Below are 20,087 nucleotides of genomic sequence, written 5' to 3' on the forward strand. Positions count from 1 at the left end.
CACACCTACTCATTCTAATGCACTGATCAGAAAAATTATCCAATTTTTCAATCCAGGGGACCCATATATTATATATGTTCTATTCTAGGAAATAATAAAAAAGGAAAACTCTGGAAAAATGAAGGGGACACAGCTCATAAGCCTATTTAATGATGCTATTGTAAGGAAAACAAAGGAGTTGAGCCCTGTAATGTGCCTTAGGAATGCAGCCAGCACATCTCACTGAAACTCCCTGCTCACCTTGTACTGCGACCTTGAAAAGCCAATGTCTGAGATAACACTGCATGCTACATTATGTCATCATAGGTACACCTGTGTACTCATTGGATTAGAAGAAAATATAAATACTGCCAATGAAAATGCTGTAATTAATTTGTTGGGGCACTTACTTTGTTTATGCAGTAAAATACAGGAACGCAGATGTGCAGATATGGACTACACTGAAATATTTAGTGGAAAAAGTATAGAAGCAGTTTTTAGTTGTGGCAGAGTAGGAAGTGATAACTGGTCAAAGAGGACAACAGTCTCACTTTGTATTCAAGCCATTTATTTTCAGGGCCAGAACCTTGTAATCACAATACATCCCTCCAATAAAATGAGAGAAAACATCACTCACATCTTATAGTGAGAATTTAACTCAGGAACTGCACGATATGCTTGTTTATCTATTTCTAATTATATAATGGCTAGGGCAAATCTTGCAATCTGATTGCTTAATAGCCATGGTATAACAACCATACTTCGTGGCTATGACGTCTAATGCTTCTTTACAGTTCTATTTCAATTATCACTTCATGGCTCAGCAGTCATTCAAGTCTAAATAAACAACAACAAAAAAACATTAATGATGGAATGATCATCAGTCACATTTGAAACTATCTGATGCAGGTCATGAGGCAAGAGAGATTATGTCCGTAAGCGGGCACAAGTGAGAGAGTTCTCTCCAGAGCTATTGACAACTGAAACTCTGGGACCGGAGAAGGTAGAGCAGAATCCTTTTGTTAGAATCCCTAGCTTATTTGCTAGCATTTTCTGGCATCCAGTCAGCTCCCTTGTAAAACTTGGTGGTAAATATTGTATTTATATCTTAGCAATATTTAACTATTCTTATGACCTACGTTTATACATGCACTGAGTGTAAAAAACTTTGTGAGCACCGACTCTTTCCATGACTGATAAGGTGAGTATAGATAAAAGCTATGGTCCCTTCTTGATTTCACCTGTTAAATCTACTTCAGTGTAGATAATGGGAATGAGACAGGCTGAAGAAGGATTTTTAAGCCTTGGGGTAACTGAGACACGGATTGTATATATGTGCCTTTCAGAGGGTAGATGGACAAGAAAAAACACTTTTTAATGGAGGATGGTAGTAGATGTAGGGTTGCTGGGTTTCCACTTTTAAAAATTTTCCCATGTGGATCAGGAATGGTCCACCACCCAAATCATCCGGCCAACAGCAGGCCAGTGACTGAAACAGCATTCTCCTCCACATTATCTACAGTACAATCAATGACGTAGATTTAACAGGTGAAGTCAATAAAGGGTCATCTCCTGTGGGTCATCAAATGTGTGTATTTGTGCTCGAGTTTCCAGGATAATTTACATTGGACATTTTGCAGTAGCCTTGAGGTTGAATGTTCTCCAGGTCCATCAGGCTGTTTAAAATGCATCAAAGTAATTATTGTTATAAAATCAACTAACGATGTTTCTTTGTGATATGTTAACCTTAAAATATTCAATTTCTTGAAGCCATTAAATGTTCATTCCTATGACAACTGTAGACTCCAGATTACCAGCACTGCAGTGGGACCCCCTTCGATTGAGATATCACTTCATCAAAATGGTAACCTTGTATCCTCCAGCTATAACTGTAAATCCAACCCATAAATATTGCATGTTCCTTCTTCCCTTATTTATGATGTGCACAGAAACACTCCATCCTGTCCACAAATGTGTGCTTATCCTTTATTCATCACTATTAATCTTTCAATTTAGAGCTATGATGTGTTAATACTCTCATATAAAATATTTATATAATGAAGCCCATTCGAATATCTCTGTCAACATTAAGTTATGGGGAGAGGGGAGATTTAAAATCCCTTCAACCTGAATTGTCTGTTTATGTGTATTAAAATAACATGAATAACATTAATATGGCTTCTTTAGACATTATTCCCCATCTCCTATAGAGATGGACAGGTCATTTCCCCATCTTGAAATTAGTGTCTGTGTATTTTCTACAAACATTCATTTTAAGTTGGAAAAATTATCTGTCTATCTCTGTAGTAGATGGACACTATTGCTCACCGCTTTTCAGATCTTGAAAAAAAAAGATGGATTGCTGCTCTCAGTATTTCAAGCATGTATGACATGATTTTTGTATGTGATCAGCTCTTAAAAATAATTTACATATTAGATATACTGGTAAATAATTATGAGCATGGCCAATATGATTCATGAATGTGTGGCATTTGTAAAACTCCTCACTCTAAAGGGTTAATGAAATCCAAGGGGTATGGTTTGACTCATTTTCTAAACAGTAGCTATCAATCAGGACTTGAGTGCTACAATTAGAGTTTTATACAATTGTACAGTTATAGCTGTAGTTACAGCTATAGCTATTAAAAAATGTTCTATATAAGTGTTTTTGTCCCCTGTAGGAAATGTGAGTCTCCAGTACACATGTACATTCACATCATTTACATGTTTTCTGTTTCAGAAAGCTTTGCTTGGTGATAGAGGAAAAGTATATATTATATGTGCCGTGACTTCTACATGTCTCAAAGGAAATAAAAAATAATTACAGAAAAGCATTGTTTCAATTTTGTATTTTCTTTTTTTGTTGTTTGTGGGTGAGCAATTAAACATGACTCACTGGTTACAGTTGTACCTTGGACATTGCTCTTACAGGAACAGGCCAGACAATGAAGTCACTGTTCACCATTACTCACAGGGCATGAGATTTTGGCTCCAGGTCTTTCATTTCCAATGTGATTATTTTTGTTAATAAATCTGCATCACTTAATTATTTTTGCCTCATTCTGCTGAAATAAGGAGCGATTCTCAGTTGTTCATTCTCTCTTTCTATTAGTGATGACATTTTGCCATGGTTAAGGAGAGCATTTTTCCACATTAGAGTGCCTTTAAATAAGCCATCGTATATTTAATAAATGAACACCAGCTTTTCAGAGTTCTTAAAATGTTGTGTTATATGTGATTCCTAATTTGGTCAGATTTTTAGGGAGCTAAAAATTTTATGTTCCTGAACATTAAAAAGCAGTGTCCATAGTCTAAACTCAATTCATCTTCAATTCAAACCCGTCAAACCCTCTATATTTATGATGGTCAAATGCTGCATAAAACCTTTGCAATGTTGACAATTTAACCACTTAAATGTTCTCTAAATGCATTGCTGTCTATATAATAGGCACTAAAATAACCAAACATTGAGCGCTTTCACTTAACGACAACACGCTATCTATATTTTTGGTTTCTAGTCTGAAATTACTGTACATGGTTGCTTTGTGACTTATGCTATTCCTGCTTCTAATTAATGGATTGTGGAGTTTTAAATATTGTTCAAACACATGTATGTAATTTTTTCACAGATTGTAGCTATTTATTTGATGGCTACAGCTGTGCTTGGCTCTTTGCTGCATGCAGCGATTATTATTATTATTATTATTATTTTGAATTTATCAGAACAAATGTAGACTTGATGAAGGTTATGTTGACACTGTTTGTGTCAGACATTGACAGTAATGAATGGAAAATACAATAATAAATGATGAAATGAGCTGCCTAGCCAGGGTAATGTCATGACTAAAGTGTCAATGAAAGTTCTAGAAAACAGAAAACATTTGGCTACCTTGGTTATTGCAGACATTCGACATGGTTGCATGCAACTATTGGAACAGAAAGTATCTTCAATATTTAATATTGCTTTGAAAGGCTTATAGTATGAACATTAAAGGAAAGCTGTCTGGCGTATCATTATATATAACATTTGTATTATTAACAGCTTCAACACCTTTGATAGGGCCATCTGGGATGTCTTTTCCTGAAAGCAGAAAGTAAGCATTTTCATTCTGTTTTTGAGTGCTGGTTTGTTTCTTAACCCTTTTCACTCTGGAAAGCTGGATAAAATGTTTTTTTTTTTTTTTGACAGTGCCAATTTTTTGACAGTGACTTGATAGTAGTCATTCATAGTGTATGACTGACTGATTTTTTAAATCTGCTTTTAATTTTTATTACCTAATCAGTGATTGATAATAAGTTTAAAAAATACATGTCTTCTGTTATGGAAATCCTAATTCATTTTTTGTCTTGCTCCTCATTGTAACATCCTCTTTTTAGTTTGGAAACTGCAGACAAGCTTGCTCTTGTTCTCTATCTTGTTCTCTGAAACATGCTGTCAACTGCTGTTGCTTTTTGCAGTCCACCAGTCAACCTCAAACAGACCTAAACAGACCTGAGCAAGGCAGTCAAACCTGTACAAACTTTCCTGGTGCTTGACACTAATTTTTCTGGAAACAATGTCGCACGGCGCATGGGTGGCATGGAGTGTGGGCGCACTGAGCGTGGCTAGTGAATGTTGATATTCTCAGGACCAGGAGTGAGGTGCACCTGGAAACAGAGCTGGGTTATGCCATATATGTGATATTATCAGTGGGTGTATAGCACCGTTCCTTATTGGTCTCATATTCATTCGGCGAACCTCCATCTAATCCCAAAGGTGCTACACTAGACAGACATACAGTGGCAGTGTAGGTCATTGGAGTAAACTGAAGTCACTGTCATGTTCATGGAACCAGCTTGAGATGATGTGTGCTTTGTAACAGCGTGCATTATCCTTCAGGAAGTATCCATTTGAAAAGGGGTAGAATGTGGTCATTGAATTGCACATGATCAGCAGCAATGCTTAGATATGATGTGGCATTTAAATGATGCTCAATTACTTTTAATATAGATGATGTGGGTTTTTTGATTCGTTTTTCAATTAAACAAATTCAATAATAATGTAAAAAATGTGTTTTGTGTTAATCCATGTTTTCTTTGTTTAATATGACATTCTGTCTAAAGATCTGAAACTATTCAGTGTGAAAAATATGCAATAATAGAGTAAATCAGGAAGGGGGAAAATACTTTTTCACGGCACACATTTTGTAAGGTAGTTATTTGCCCTTAATTTGAACCAATGAACATCATCTTCTAGCTTATCAAAATAGATACCATTATTTATCAACAAAGCATTGTTTTGTTTTTAGTTTTTCAGTTTTAAAGGCTGCATGCTGAAGCTATTCTATATTTGTTTTTGCTTACAGAAATTACTAGCCCATAAAAATTATTGTTCTGATAACTTGTTTTCCTGTTTTAATTATAGCTTTTCTGTTATTTTCTCTTATTTTACATCATTAAGCCTCTTTAATAAGCATATGAAAAATGTGAGGGAGGCTATAACAACTCATTTTTAGCATTGCCATATTCTCAATATTTTCTCCATATTGCTGCATTAGAATATGAATTCTCTCTTGTCATGGTAACATTTTGTTTTTTCATGGTAACATTTTTCCTTTGTAGATAAACAGCATTGACAACACACCAGCCAGCAAAAAAAGGAAAAGGCCTATTGAAAATTATAATGCTGATATTGGAACTTTTTAGTTCCTTATGTGTACATTACTGTTCATCGTCACGATGCATCTTTGGGCATCAGTCAGTGCTCAGTGACTGCAGTTTCTGCATCTTTACAAGTACTTGGGTAAAACAGAAAAGGCAAACAAGTTAGATCCGAATGGAATGCTTGTTTGTCTGAGAAATGACTGCACCTTGTTGACTCTTTGAAATTCAAATTGCCATCAAGGCAGCAGAGAAAATGTGCAACAATGCCATCCTAAAATAGAAGTTGCCAACAACATCAGGGCATCCAATTATGGTATCAGGTTGACAAAAAAATGGTTTGTACTGTGTTGTACTCTGCCTGCTTTATTTGTTTGTGAGTTGCCATATGTAACAATAATAGTGAGGTTAGTCTAAGAGGAAGACCCAGTATTCAGTTTTGAACTGAGCTGAAAACGCTCCAGATTATTCCCTCCTAAGATATAAAACAGTATTATGTAGTAACAGACAGCTTTAAAACCTGGATCATTTTCCTGGAACATCTTCATTTATTTAAGTATAAGTTTAAGAATAAGATGTAAGGTCAAAGATATGATCAGGCTCTTGAGCCAAATAAATTGTGTGGTTTAACACAGCTGAAACACTGAAGCACTATCTTCAAACAGTATTTTTTCAGGGAAGTCAAGACTGCTGAGTCACTCACCACCTCCTGGGCACCAGTACAAATGCTGTTCTTTAAATTGTACTTTGGCTCCCCTATCATGCTCTGAGCCTTCGGAATGGACCTCTGCTTTAGAATTGCATTTATATGGAAGAATATTGTTTTATATGATTATAACACTAAGGTAGTTTAACTCTGCTCAGAATTGTTTTACCCCACTGTAGTAAAGGTGGATTTTTATGGTGATATAAGGCATTTATTTTATTGGCAGACACTTCTGATTTCCATGGCTAATTTGGCAAATATAACCCAGGGCAAATGGCTTGAGAATGTTAGCAAACATTGTTACAAATTATGTATTCCGATTATAGTAAACATTGTAATGGACTTCCTTTTAAAGTACTTTTTTTGGATGTTGTACTGATCACAATATGCTAAAATAAAGGTAATGACATAGGCACAGCCATATAATGTAATCTGATAGAATGATATGGTAATTAAGATTTCTCACTTGCTTTGGACTTGCTTGCTGTTGCTACTTCTGAGGAAGAGTGAACATCTGCATAAACAGATAGATGCTCCCATTTAGGACAGATCCTATTTAAAGATCCTGTTTTTTTCTTCATTCATGCACATACTTCGTATAAACTGGCACAATCGAAAAAACAACATGGCCATCATTGACCAATGAACTTTAAAAATGGCCTATATCAGTGTTAGTCAGAATGGTGTAACAGTTTTGGTGATTATCATGAAACCTGATGTACGATACTGTAGGTAGGTAGGTGCTACCTATGCAGTAGGTGCTCAGTGTAATACATGATGTATTACACTGAGTGCATAAGGTTTTTTCGAGCTGATAAGTTGTTTTCAGGTTTAGGTTAACTATAACGTAGACCTAATTTAATAAAGATTAGAAACATCAATGTGCAAACTATTTTCTTGAAATAAAGGACACAACTGCATCTATTTCAACATTTTTATTTCTAATTTACACTGGTTTTGTTGTATAGGTAAGGGAAAATGTGCCAAGGCATATTATAGGCACATTGAGAAAAGCGCTAAAATGAACAAAACAAGCAAAACACAAAATGGAGAAAGTAGTTAAAGAAATACAAAGATCATTTGCTGCTTCTGTCTTCAACTTCACGTAATTAGAATTCGAACAATGCCCAGCCCAGCTATTTAGGAAAAATTGTAGCAGGAGGAGGGTATTGCAGTTGAAGTGTTGAAGTATTTTCATTTTAAAGTTCAATGGCGCCCGATGGCATCGACTCCGGCATTACATTAAGGGTTGGCTCCCCACACTAGAGCTGAAGGGATTTTCAAATTGGGCAATAGGGGATGCTATGACCAAATGAACCAAAAATATGTACATATGATCACAGACATATATTAGTCAAAAAATCAAAAAGGTTGGTGGAAATCAGTGCAAGTGGGCATGGTATATGATGTAATGGCTGATAAGTGCAAGTGGATGTAGCCAATCACTGGGAAACTCAATTTGGAACTCGTGAAATTTCATCACCTGGCCACTGCCGAGGAACAGTGTCTGTGACATGAGCAATCACCCTTGTAGTTCTTCCTCTTTTCATTATTATTATTATTATTATTATTATCATGACTGTTATTGTTGTTGTTGTTAGTAGTAGCAGTAGTAGTAGTAGTAGGAGTGACAGCATTAGTAGTAGTAGAATTAAAAGAAGAAGAATTGGGTATACTTTACGTAATGTACAATCTCATTCAAAATGAAACGTACAGTAGGCCCTTTACTTGGCAGTGCAAGCTGATGATAAATACTGTTTTGACTCCTGCATACACAGAAGATGAGGATGTTAAAGCTGGTAAAATGGGTTGGCTGATTGCCATACAGTCAGACTGGTTATATTTGACGTCTCTACAAATCCAGGGAGTCTGTCACTTCTGTCTACCCTCTGGATCCTCCACATGAAAGGCAGATGTCTTACTCAAGATTGTGGGTTGGAATTCTGCAATTGCAAATGATATTGCAGCCTTGGGCAAGGTACCTCAGGCAAAGACCTGAATAAGTATGTTTACAGACTATGAGCTTTAGGTGGTAAGCGTTTTTAAGCTGACCTGAATAAAGATACCCACAAATCCAATAATAACTCCTAATCCAATAAAAATGCAACACACTAAATGTCTTGCTCTTAATATCCGTTTATGGAGTTTGTTTCATTTTATTGAGGGAGAAAATGAAAATCTATCGGAGAACCTTTTGTTCCTTACTGAAATAACAGTGCATTCACATAAACATTTGATGAATTGAAATTACGAAAAGACAGTCTCAGCAAGTGGTTCACGGGAAAGCACAAGTGCAAGTGGTAATGACCCACTTCACTGTATTTTTTCTAGCATTTCTCTTTTACAAGTGAACTTGGTCATCTTGTTATTTTTCCAATTGTATGTTCCCTGGCGTTCATTTACAAACTATGAATAGAGAGATACTAATTTAAGCAGCTGCTGTATTCTAAGCAGATTTGAGTTCTTTTATTTTTTGTCAAACTACACCTCGTTCCTAATTACATGTGATGTAACTCAGTGTTTCCCACAGGTTGAAGATTTATTTATGGTGGTCAACTCCATGTACATGCCTGGGGGAATTGTTTGTACTGTATTAAATTGTATTGTAACTATTGAGAAATCAATGTTTCTGCACAGAGTTCACATTTTTTGTTTGCACTTTATTTATGTATTTATATTTTGTGTTAGGGCAATTTTATTTGTTTATTTTTACTTTGGCCATGATGAAAATGAAATCTGTACGAAACTTTATGCATAAAGTTGTATAGGCAAGAAAGAATGAATAGAATGCAAAAGGAACCCAAACTAAAACAAGCTTTGCAGTAATGGTCTCAGTTACAGAAAAACATTCATGCTGTCAGAATGATTAGATTTTAATCAGAATGAACACAATTATTTTAATCAATTTCAATTAAAGTAGGCCTGTTTATTGTAACTGTTGCTATACCTGTGGTGCAGTTTCCCCCTCCTCCTCCTACAGTTTTTTAAAGAAGATTTTTTCTATACTGATCTCTGTCAAAAGTGAAAAGTTAATGCATATAGCCAAAACAGACTTTTGGCAATGTCTCCTGAAACATTTATTGAACTCTCCCATCATTCGTTGGAGGCAAAGAGAAGGTAATTCTGCATGTTTAACCTGAAATACATAGTTCAAACTCGATGCATCTACCTAAAAAGCCTGTGTTACATTTTACCACGTTAGATTTTGCCCCACTCTCCCCTAATCATCAGTAAAGACAGAAAATCTCATCAGTGGTCAAATACAAGACAATGCAGATACATAATCATTTCCTATTTTCCAGTTCATATATTTCTTTACTTTTCAAACTAGCTTTCACATAAAGAACTATAAACTGTATGCAAGCACAGAATGTGTAGCTTCACCTGCCATACTTCAAATGCTGTGGTGGATTGGGGGCCAGTTGACCTCAGAAGCACTAGAATGGATTGAGGGTGAAGTATATCTGGAATTCAATTAAAACGTAATCCACCTGTTTGAAGAGCTCCAAGCTAACACAGTGCTATTTACCAACAACTATTGTCAATAGGAATCAAGAATTATTTGACCCAAAGGCAAGTCTACGTATATGATTTATATCATTCATTGCTCTTCCATTCTGTTTCGTGTTATACAGTATCTGTTAAAATGGCCCATTGCTTTTCTATAAAGGGATGTGTGCCATCCTTTACAAAAAATGTTGTTGGTATATCTGTTTAAATCAATATTGCATTCAGTTTGTAGTCACTACACCTCATTACAGTACAAACATTTCCCCTCCTCAGCTCAAAACAGGGGCCTCTGGGGACATTTTGACTTCCAAAAATATGTGAGCCTTGACCGCATACTCCCCTAAGATGGAGGAGGTGTCATTTATTTTGGTCACTTACATGAGCCCCTTGATGGATGGGGTCCTATGCATGTTCATGAGTTCCATCCCTTAAGACCTCCACAGCTCACAAGCCTTCTGGGTTTTCGTAAATAGACTAGGAACTCTACAGCCCTTGCAGCTGTGTTTCCTGATAAGAACAGCCCCATAAGGAATGCCTGTTTCTTTCATATATGACATCTGCCATCTACAATTAAACACCTGTCAATATCTACTGCAATGCCTTTGAACCCTCAGCAAGATTTAAATAGAAACTGGGAGCAGGGTCATCATGAGGGTTTTTAGATGCAAAGTAAGAAGACTGTTCGCTGTTTCAACCCAGAAGGTATAAATGGGTCTCTGTGTTGCTTTTATGTGCAGCTCAAGTACAAGTTAATGTTAATATAAAATGCATGATTAGGATTTTTTTAGGATCATTGGACTTTTATGTGTCGTTTCAGTAGCTCGAGCATTTGGGACCTACTTGTTTCATCAGTTACAGTAAAATAATGGTCCAGAAATTTTACTGTTAAATTTGGGCCCTATGGCAATGCAGTCCATTAAATTCAGTTCAATAGAGCTGCCCATTTTTCAATAAACAATTCAATCAAGCAACACATTTTTCTCCAGGTCATTATTTCTGGCTATATGTAAAGGTTCCAATGAGTTTACCCCTCAGTCTACAATGTAATAATTGATGAATAATTACTTGCTAAAAAGAAAATCTCAAAAAGTTTACTGACTAGGAAATCGTGACCCAATTTTTTATCTTAAACCACAGGGCTTATTCAACCTGAACTGCTCACAGGAACTGTCAGAGTGACAGTACTAGAAAAATTGAATTTTGATTAAGCTTGAAGCTCAGTTGGAGGTGTTCGCAGCAGACAATTCCAACTTTATGACCCACCTTTAAAAACAAAAGCAATGACTAAAGCACATCAGTAATGTGGATGAACATGGAAGGGGGAAACCCTGGAAGCAGAGTGTAATAATGCTTAGTGAACCTGGAAATGGGGCAAAAGGCTAGCATAATGGCAAGACAGTAGGTATTTTTTAGGGACAGCTGTGGGGGGGGGAGGAGGTAATTACAACTGAGGCAGGCAGACGCCAGCATGCCGTGGTTCATCAGAAAGAACGTCTGTCTGCACAAAGTGGAGGGTGGATGTGAATTCTGATGCACCCAGAATGTCTTTAAACCCCAAAACTAAAGGATTTTTTTGCTGAAGCAGTTCAGAAGTGCTTAGTTTTTTGGATGGAAAGTAATTTAACTTACAATAGACAATGTTTTATCTTTTGTTATCCGATTTAAGTCATTTATTATAGTAATAGAATACAGTTCTTTGGATTGCTTCTTTTCAAAGAACACATTTATACTCTGATCACTCAGTAATGTTAACATAACTCTCAATACCCTGAAGACTTCAAAGGATAAAACTTCCTTAAAATTAACAGCTCAGGCCATTTGCATTTGGCACTGAACTCTTTAACTGTATGTGTGTCTTCTCTTTCTCAAAAATAAAAAAAAATTATACAGTCTGTTTCCCACAAGCAAAGTTACAATAGTTTCTGTGTGTGCACACATATGTGGGTGTGCATGTGAGAGAGAGAGAGAGAGAGAGAGAGAGAGAGAGGTTAAATGTGGTTAAGACATTGAAAGTAAAAAAGCTGTGATGAGGTGGGAGACCAAGCTAGGAATTGTTTTTTTATTTATCCCATGTGAGAGCATGTTGTTCTCTCTTCTTCATGGGCGGAGAATCACCTTGCACCACCACCACTGCAGCGTGGGCAGCTCTTAGTGTCATGCACAGAAGTGGTGTCTGCATCTGCCAATGCACCAGGCACAGTGAGAGAGATGCATAGATCCATCTTACACTACTTTAAACACAAACTTAACTCCATTAAGATATTGTACCGAAGGAAGGCACGAATTGGAGGGCCTTCTACGTGTATAGATGTACATAATAGATATTCACAAGTACTTGTGAATATCCATTATGTAAATGCATTTGACTATATATACAACATTATTACGACTCTTGCTTGGTGCTTTAACCTTGGGAAAAATACATGAAGAGACAAAGGTATCTGAGGGAAGTTATCATCATTTGCATCCAAAAATACATTATCATTATTATTTGTTAAATTTTCAATGATTTGGCCTTTTAATTTAATGATTTAACTACAAAACAAAAATGTCAATTAGAATATCATTATTTGCAGCATTATTTCCAACATGCTGGATGCCAATGGGTGTCTTAACAGGTAAGAGGATTGTTTAAATGTCTGCCAGTTTAATCCGAGGATCCCATGGTGCACCAGGCTTGCTGCCAAGCTTGAAAATGAATGCTGTGTTCCCAGGTATGGTATTTGCTAAAGGTAGAAAACATTAATTTCTCTCCTTTCATGTTATCTGAATTGAAGCAGTGCTAGATTTGGCATCTGCTATAAGAGAGCAAAGATTCATTTTGCTTCTGGAGTCATCGCAGCACTTACAATTATCACCAATAGGAGAAAGGAGAACACTCTCAAAAATAGTCAGAGATTAAGTTTTGGTGTCTGACAGCTAATGTGTGTAACTATGTAGTAGCTTTTAAATGAATATAAGACCCTTTCTAAAGATGACACATTTGAAGTAATTCCTTCATATTTAGAAAAAGTTTTCTATTTGTGGTTGTCCCAGTCACAGACCCTTGCCCATTTCTATTCATTTTAAAATGCTAAAATAAAATGAGAAAATCTCTTAACTAATATTTACAACCACACAGGGTATAAAAGCTCATGCAGAAAGCATGCCAGCAGAGTAAATTCACCAATAAATGTTTTCCTCACTTCCGGAGTTCAAGTAGATGGAACTGGAAATGATGTACAATAATACCCTGTAGAGATAAGCATCCCTCACAGTCAGGTTCTTCTAGAGGGCCAATGCCTCTTATACCAAGGCTGCTCATTTCCTGACCTAGAGGGCCTGCAATCCACTCCAGGATTTCCAGCTTTCCATTGCCAATGCTGTTTTAAAATCCAACAGGACATTGATTGAATGAAGGTGATTAAGTGCCTGGCTACTGCAAAACCCTTCAGATACTGCAGCCCTCCAGAACAAGGCATGAGTAACCCTGCAGTATAATAAGCGGTCTTGGAAGTGAATTCCCAGATTCTCACTTGTCACCCAGTGCCCTGTTTTTAAAAAGTCTCGGGGTAATAAACAGCGTGCTAAGTGTTAGAATTTAATCTCTTCTGATGTGTGATATAAAAAAGATCTGATTGGTTTTCTGATCTGAAAGAATGTAGAGCAGGCGATGTGCTCGGCATGAGTGACAGCTTCTGCGATGTTTCAGCAGGCTGACTGGAGTCAGAGCGTCAAGGGCAGGATGGTCCTTGCCAACCTATAGGGTAGCCCCACTCCCACCAGCACTCCCCCCACCCCCCGTTGTGCTTAATTCTTCAAATGCAGTCACGTTATATTTCAAGCTGTGGTAGGAAGGAAAAACATTAAAAAGCGGTAAAAACATATCACCCCCTGCTCGGTCTGTTTGGACACTGGAGCTGAGATCAATGCTAAGCAGATACAGTTAAGTTCAAAGCAAGCCAGGCTCAGAGGCCATTGTGCCACAGTGGAAAATTGGTGCCGATGAGGTTTCAGACTTATTCTGATCCTTTGCCCTGGGGCTGAAGGGTGGAATGCTAAATCTATTCCTGGGTTGCTCTAAGGAAAGACGTTTTGCCAGGGTTGTACTGCTTAGACTTCACTTTATACTCAGGGTTAAAAGCACATAGCGAGTGTTCGAAATAAAAGAGTATTGCTCAGCAGCAAAAACTGGGGAATGTTTGAAATGGATAGTAATATTACAGATCCTGGTTTTCAGTCTGTGTTCTAGAAGAAATTGCCCTGTCGGAAATAAAATCATAAAACCTTTTATGTCATGTGTTTGACAGCTTGTTTCTACAGAGTAGGTAGTAAGCAAGATTAGTCCTGAAAACATCAAAACAATAACTTTTTCCCCACTAGCTATAATGCACACCCCTCACACTATTAATAAAGCCAGTTCAATCTCCTGTCTAGCCCTCACTGGGAGTGAGATTTTAAGCTCAGTCTGGATTTATTATATTTCTTCATCTCAACTGTTAAAAAAGTCCAGATTGAGCTTAAAATGAAGTCCAGATGAAGTTCAATATATAAGTTTAGCCAATAGGTCTTCCTAATAGCCCCACCACAAGAACTATTGATAGAAAAACTATTAAAATATATTTCATCACATTACATTTCTTGCACCATATTTATATAATTTGTAAAAAACATTGTAAAGACCAAATATAGACACTATTGAAAATCTATACCCCCTTGAACCTTTTCCACATTGTGTGTCAGTTCCCCCCCACCACTTATCTACAAACCATACTCCACATTCAAAATCATTGCGAGCATTTTGAAAATGTACCAAAACTTTGTTGAAGAGGTGTTGTTTAGATTAAAATTTTTGGATAATTCTTGCACAAGGACACATTTTTAACATGAAATTAAGAGGGTAAATCTTGATATTTTAAAATAATATATTATTCATATATCCATCACACCTCATGGTACATATAAACACTAATGGCATAAGTTACTAACACATCATTCTTTAGCAATTAGGCTATGTGTAACTTTTATCCTGACTTGAAACCCCTCCGCACTTTGAAGTAGAAAGCAAACCACAAACGTCTTACAGTAAATAGTCAGGACAAAAGTTACACAAGATTGTTTAGGAATTATATATAGCCTAACCTTCGTCCTGACTACTTTGTAACGTTCATGATTGCCTGTCCACTTCAAAATGCACAGATAGTGCAGAGAGGTTTCTAGTTGTGCCCTCCTGATTAAGGGAACATGCTGCTAGCATGCATGAACACAAACTGTAACAGAGTTTTACGCATCTCATATCTGAAAACGCTTATTTTATTAACCATATGCTAGATAAATCAAACCATAATTATCCTACGTTGTACTTTCCTGCATTTGGTGGACTTAATATGAGCATGTTGGGTTTACATAGAACAGCTTTAATAATGTGCTTATATACACTATTAACACCAGATCTTTTGTGTCATCCATGTAATACGTATTCTGGGGTCAAATGCAAGTATTAACACATAAATCTTGTAAGTCCAAATTAACACTCAGCACTTACGAAAATAAAATATCTTAAAAATTTCTTAAAATATTCTGAAGGTGCCCTGCAGAGCAAAGTATCTGAGCAACTTTGATAAAGCCCGCAAATAGCTATGTGCTTCATTCATAATTCAGTGATGATAAATTTGATCATCTTTGAATAGAAACTGGCATTAATAAAGCAAGTTGATGAATGGTTGTAAGATGGGATAGGTATAAATGCTGATGGATGAACATCATGAGGAAATCTGTTGGGAAGTGAGAACGGTTATTGAGTTCATCACTACCTTGGTGCAGTACCTCAGAATAAACTAAGCTGTCTGTATTTGAAACCATTTGAAAACGTTTAATCAAAAATTAAGGTAAATGTCCACAGTATGACTATATTCAATTGTCAAATGTTTAGGCACTGAGGTGTGGACCTCCAGCACAGTTGCTATCTCTTGAGAGAAAGATTTGTTTGTAGATAGTATGATGTTTTGATGTAGATAGTATGATGTTTTGATTAATTAAATTATGCTGCGATCCTACATGTGTGTCTCTTTGCCCACACAAAGTGTAGGAACCAGGAACATTTAATTAGTGCTAATGAAAAAGACAGCATTACCCTCCTCTACAGCTCTGTTGCATTGACTGTCTATTGTATAGAATGTAACTACCACTTTACTTAAATGCTATACTTTAAGCGTGGGGGGAGATGCCACTATTTGTATTTGTATCTGTATTGATTCAACCAAAAAATTATTTGTATTTGTATAAAAACCAGAAGTGTGTGGAGTATAACCCAAAGCTGTATAAAATTCCAAAAATCCCTTATTTTTTCCATTATAATCACTGGCATCGTTGAGATATTAAAGCATTAAAGTTATGGTTTTACAATGACATTAATAATAATGCAGTTCAACAACAGGTAACCTTTTGAATCTGTGTCTGACGAACCATGAACAATAAATCAAACTTACTATGAACTGCAGAGTACGAACTGCATGAACTCAACCACCACCCCTACCGAAGAGACAGTGAAGTCAATTATAAGCTGACATTTTTTTTATAATTCAAAAAATTGTTCCTCACCTTCATAATGAACTACTGTATGCTACGAACTCCTAAATAAATAAAAACTACAGAATATAAGTGTGGCAAGTGATAAAGAAGGATAAAGAAAAAGTCCGATTACGCCACCCTAGGAATTTCACCCATTGCAACAGGTGCCACGGTTCGTTGGCTGAATAAAGACAGGTTCCAAAGAAAATGGTTCCAAAGCAAATATATATTTTATATATTTTAAAAGACGTTAAACACCACTGTACACAAACACCGTAAAATGATGTAAGTGGTAATACAAAGCTTTTATTTATTATTCCATTTAAAAAAAAAAACATATGGACTTCAACAATTTACTCACAAATACCAAGAGATGGCGATAACAACCGAGCCTAGCAGCGACTCGGTGGGATACCTAAAATGGCTACCCACCCGTGAATTTACTTACCACTACACGCTCCACCTTATGTGGAACACAGCGCAATAGTGTTAAAATCGTGGTTTGGTGCAGTTTGACACTCAGGCATGCAAACAGTGAAGGAGCTCACCATAATGCTATAACGTCCCCTCCACAGCGATGCTAGGCTCTGGAGGGGAGCCTAACATTAAGGCCCCCCACACCTTGATTAGTGAAGACTTATCTGGTCCTATTAGTCAGACGCAGTGAACACTCGCCCGATCTTACCGATCTCTCTATGCACGGCTAATGAGCTGGTTCACAGCACTATCCAGTAATTTCCCATACGCTAGGAAGCTACAAATACATATGAGTTATAACAATGATACCACGGATGGCTAACCTTAAAATGAAGGAGCAAGGCTACATGGCTACATGGCTACACATCAGGCTACACATACCTTTCAGATAGGAAGACTCACGGAAGCAGGCCCAAGGTCCGGAAACGAGGTAACATGTAAAAACTATAGGTACGTTCCACGTAGACAGACACATGTGGGGACCATGAGTTATTGTATTGGGAAACAGGATACCCACCATGTAATTTATTTGTTATAATCATTGTGTTACATTTGTATTCAGGCATATTGATATTTTATTATTCAGTATTGGTTCAGGCACATTTATTATTACAGGCATTGCATATGAGTCCATGGGCAGGCGGCCACCGGGCACCACCTAGGGGTCCTGGCGTGTACAACAGAATGTGCTATGTTGCGAACAGCAGCATTTTTGCCCGTGTTGTGTTATGTATTTTCAGGTGAGAAAAGTAATTGATTACCAGTTAACTAAGTTATGAAAGTGTTGTTGTGTATGCCTAGTATCTAATGTAATATATTTGTGTATTTGAGTCTTACGGTGAAGTTAATTTCGTGAGTGAAGTGATTAAACTTGGGATAGCTACGGTGGCTAGCGGTGGGTAACATGCATTGAGAACGTGATGCAGGCATGTACAGCACACACCGTTTAGAATGTGTAACTTGGCGAACAGCACACGCATTTCTGACCGGGTTGTGTATTTTCAGGAATGCCTGCGAATTGTGAAGGAATAAAACATTTTTAAAGTCTACTGCGCTCAGGTGAAGCTTATTCAGAATAAAGGGGAGGGAAAAGAAAGCTTGTTGATGCGATTTCGTTCCAAGTGAAAACAACCAGCAAAGCCGTAACTGGTCACTTTTTTCCTCCCCTCTTTGTTGAAGCCCCGCTTTACCTATACATTTCGTTTGCATAAGCTTGGATAAATTAAATAAAACATTGGAAAGCTTCCCTGGGTGGAGTAGATCTTTAGCTATTATGCTCTTACTGAAATTTCCCTAAGTTGTGTTTTGTAACTCCTGCACATGAGGTGCCAGCAGCTTCAGAAGTGTAAAGATTAATGAATCATAAATTGCAAAACTATTTTCTTGAAACTCAGGACAAAACTAAATCAATTTGAGTTGCAAAATCTGCTATGAAGCTGTTTTTAGATGGGTCTGAAATAAAAAGGGAAAAAAAATCAACATTTGTATTTATAAATTACTGCATTTTTTAAATATAGGCTAAGGAAAATGGTCTCGACATATTACAGAAACACAGAGAAAAGTGCTAAAATGTGGAGGACAAAATACAAAATTGAAATTGAATGAGAAGTAGTAAAAGAAATACAAAGTGCAACTTAAAAAAAAAAAGTTATTTCTTTGGTCATCAGCACATTTCTCCCTCACTTTTCCTTGGAGTGCTCTTTTACATAGCCTATGCACCGTCGTTCTCCTATTATCAATCCTACAGACAATGCAGCTTTCGTGGTTTGCTGGGACCCCACGCACACAAATCGGTTACATTTCCGCAGTTGTCCTGTGGCTGCTCTATTCAGTTTATTTGGTTTTTTCAAAGAAAACCTGAAAATATGTCTGGTTTTATCTCCACAGAGTTCTAAGCCTAACATTTATATATGTACAGAGTAAACAAATATTCAACCCCACCAAAATGGTTTATCAATTTCATCAGACGATTGCAATGAATGAATTTTGTGATATGTGCAAAGTAAGTTTTGATAGCGCTTGATTGGGAAACTCATATCAAAGGGCTGGTTATTCAGTTGCTGAACAGCATGTTGGAGTAGACGGCACACGTTTGCACCTGGGTTCAAGCACCTATTGTCTTTTGTCTGGGGGTTGTGAAGAAAATGGCACAAACTGCCTGTAGTTTTTGACTGAGTAGATTTTTATTTTAAAACACAGTATTAGTAATATAGGAAATGGAGCGTAGATTTAGCGTTGGATTTTAGTCCCAACGATTCGTTCAGCTTAATACAAATTAGTTAGCGACTCTTCCAAGCGACTACATTTTAACATACATTGTTAGCCATTTACAGCTGGATAATACTGAAGCAATCAGTTTAGTACTTGCTCAGGTGACTAACGCATGTCCTTACCCGGTTCGAACCTACGACCTTTCGGTTACAAGCGCAGTTCCTTACCCACTGTGCCACACTCCGTCCTACACTCCAGCCTATCTAGTGTTAAATGAAACTCTCACTCACTGTCTCTCTGCAGGTGTGTGTGTGTGTTGAATTGAGAAACTTCATGCTGACTTTTGAGCAAATCACTAAGAATAAGAAGAAAGATCCAAATCCGAATAATATTGGGCAAATTGGGGAGGAGAAAACTTCAAGGAGAATGCATTATTATTTACAAATAGGATATTTGTGTTTGGCATCATCCCTACTATACGTACAGTATAAACACTGGATTAGCACTTAGATATCAACTGAACCAGGACAGACAGATTTCCGAATCAGATGTCAATATCTGATGGAAAAATCTTGTGTCTAAAAAACTGATATGTGATGATAAAAATATTGCCAATCATATCAGTGATTATACCAATCAATTACATTTTATTAACTGTAGATTAGATTGCAAGAACTGTTATTCTGAGGATAGAAAGACAGTATTTAGAGTTAGGCCTAATTAGTGAAGTGACCATGCTGATGAATATGAAATCTTTTCAGACAGTGCTATTCCGTAATAGCTCCATCTTGCTTTCCACATTTCAGTTACCCTCATTTTGTCTGGAGATAAAAGTAACCAATTGGAGATATCTGCAAATCCTGGAACAACTGCAAACAAACATTTGTGCTTGTTCATAATTGCATAAAGAAAATACCTTTTAAAAGTGAAATGAGTGTCCTTGGAATATACAACTCTTTTTTTCCAGACAGAACAGGTGTGACATAAGGAGAAGTGTGATGAGGCAATAAGCTTT

At 36.8% G+C, this 20,087-nt stretch overlaps 1 protein-coding gene across 6 annotated transcripts in view; it reads left to right on the forward strand.

The window, feature by feature from the left end:
- Positions 1–16,761: 16,761 nt before the first annotated feature.
- The window catches only part of LOC135248176 (protein ELFN1-like), a 144,924-nt gene continuing 141,598 nt past the window's right edge, over positions 16,762–20,087 (forward strand). For 2 of the 6 annotated variants that reach the window (XM_064322494.1, XM_064322496.1), the window contains exons 1-2: positions 16,763–17,291; positions 17,477–17,601. The gene's annotated coding sequence lies outside the window, so the exon portion shown is untranslated. Of the gene's footprint in view, positions 17,382–17,476; positions 17,602–20,087 lie in introns of all 6 variants that reach the window. The other 4 variants (XR_010328375.1, XM_064322495.1, XM_064322497.1 and 1 more) reach the window with 4 other exon arrangements.

This window comes from Anguilla rostrata, chromosome 2 (genome assembly GCF_018555375.3).
Source record: "Anguilla rostrata isolate EN2019 chromosome 2, ASM1855537v3, whole genome shotgun sequence".
NCBI classification, from domain to species: Eukaryota; Metazoa; Chordata; class Actinopteri; order Anguilliformes; family Anguillidae; genus Anguilla; species Anguilla rostrata.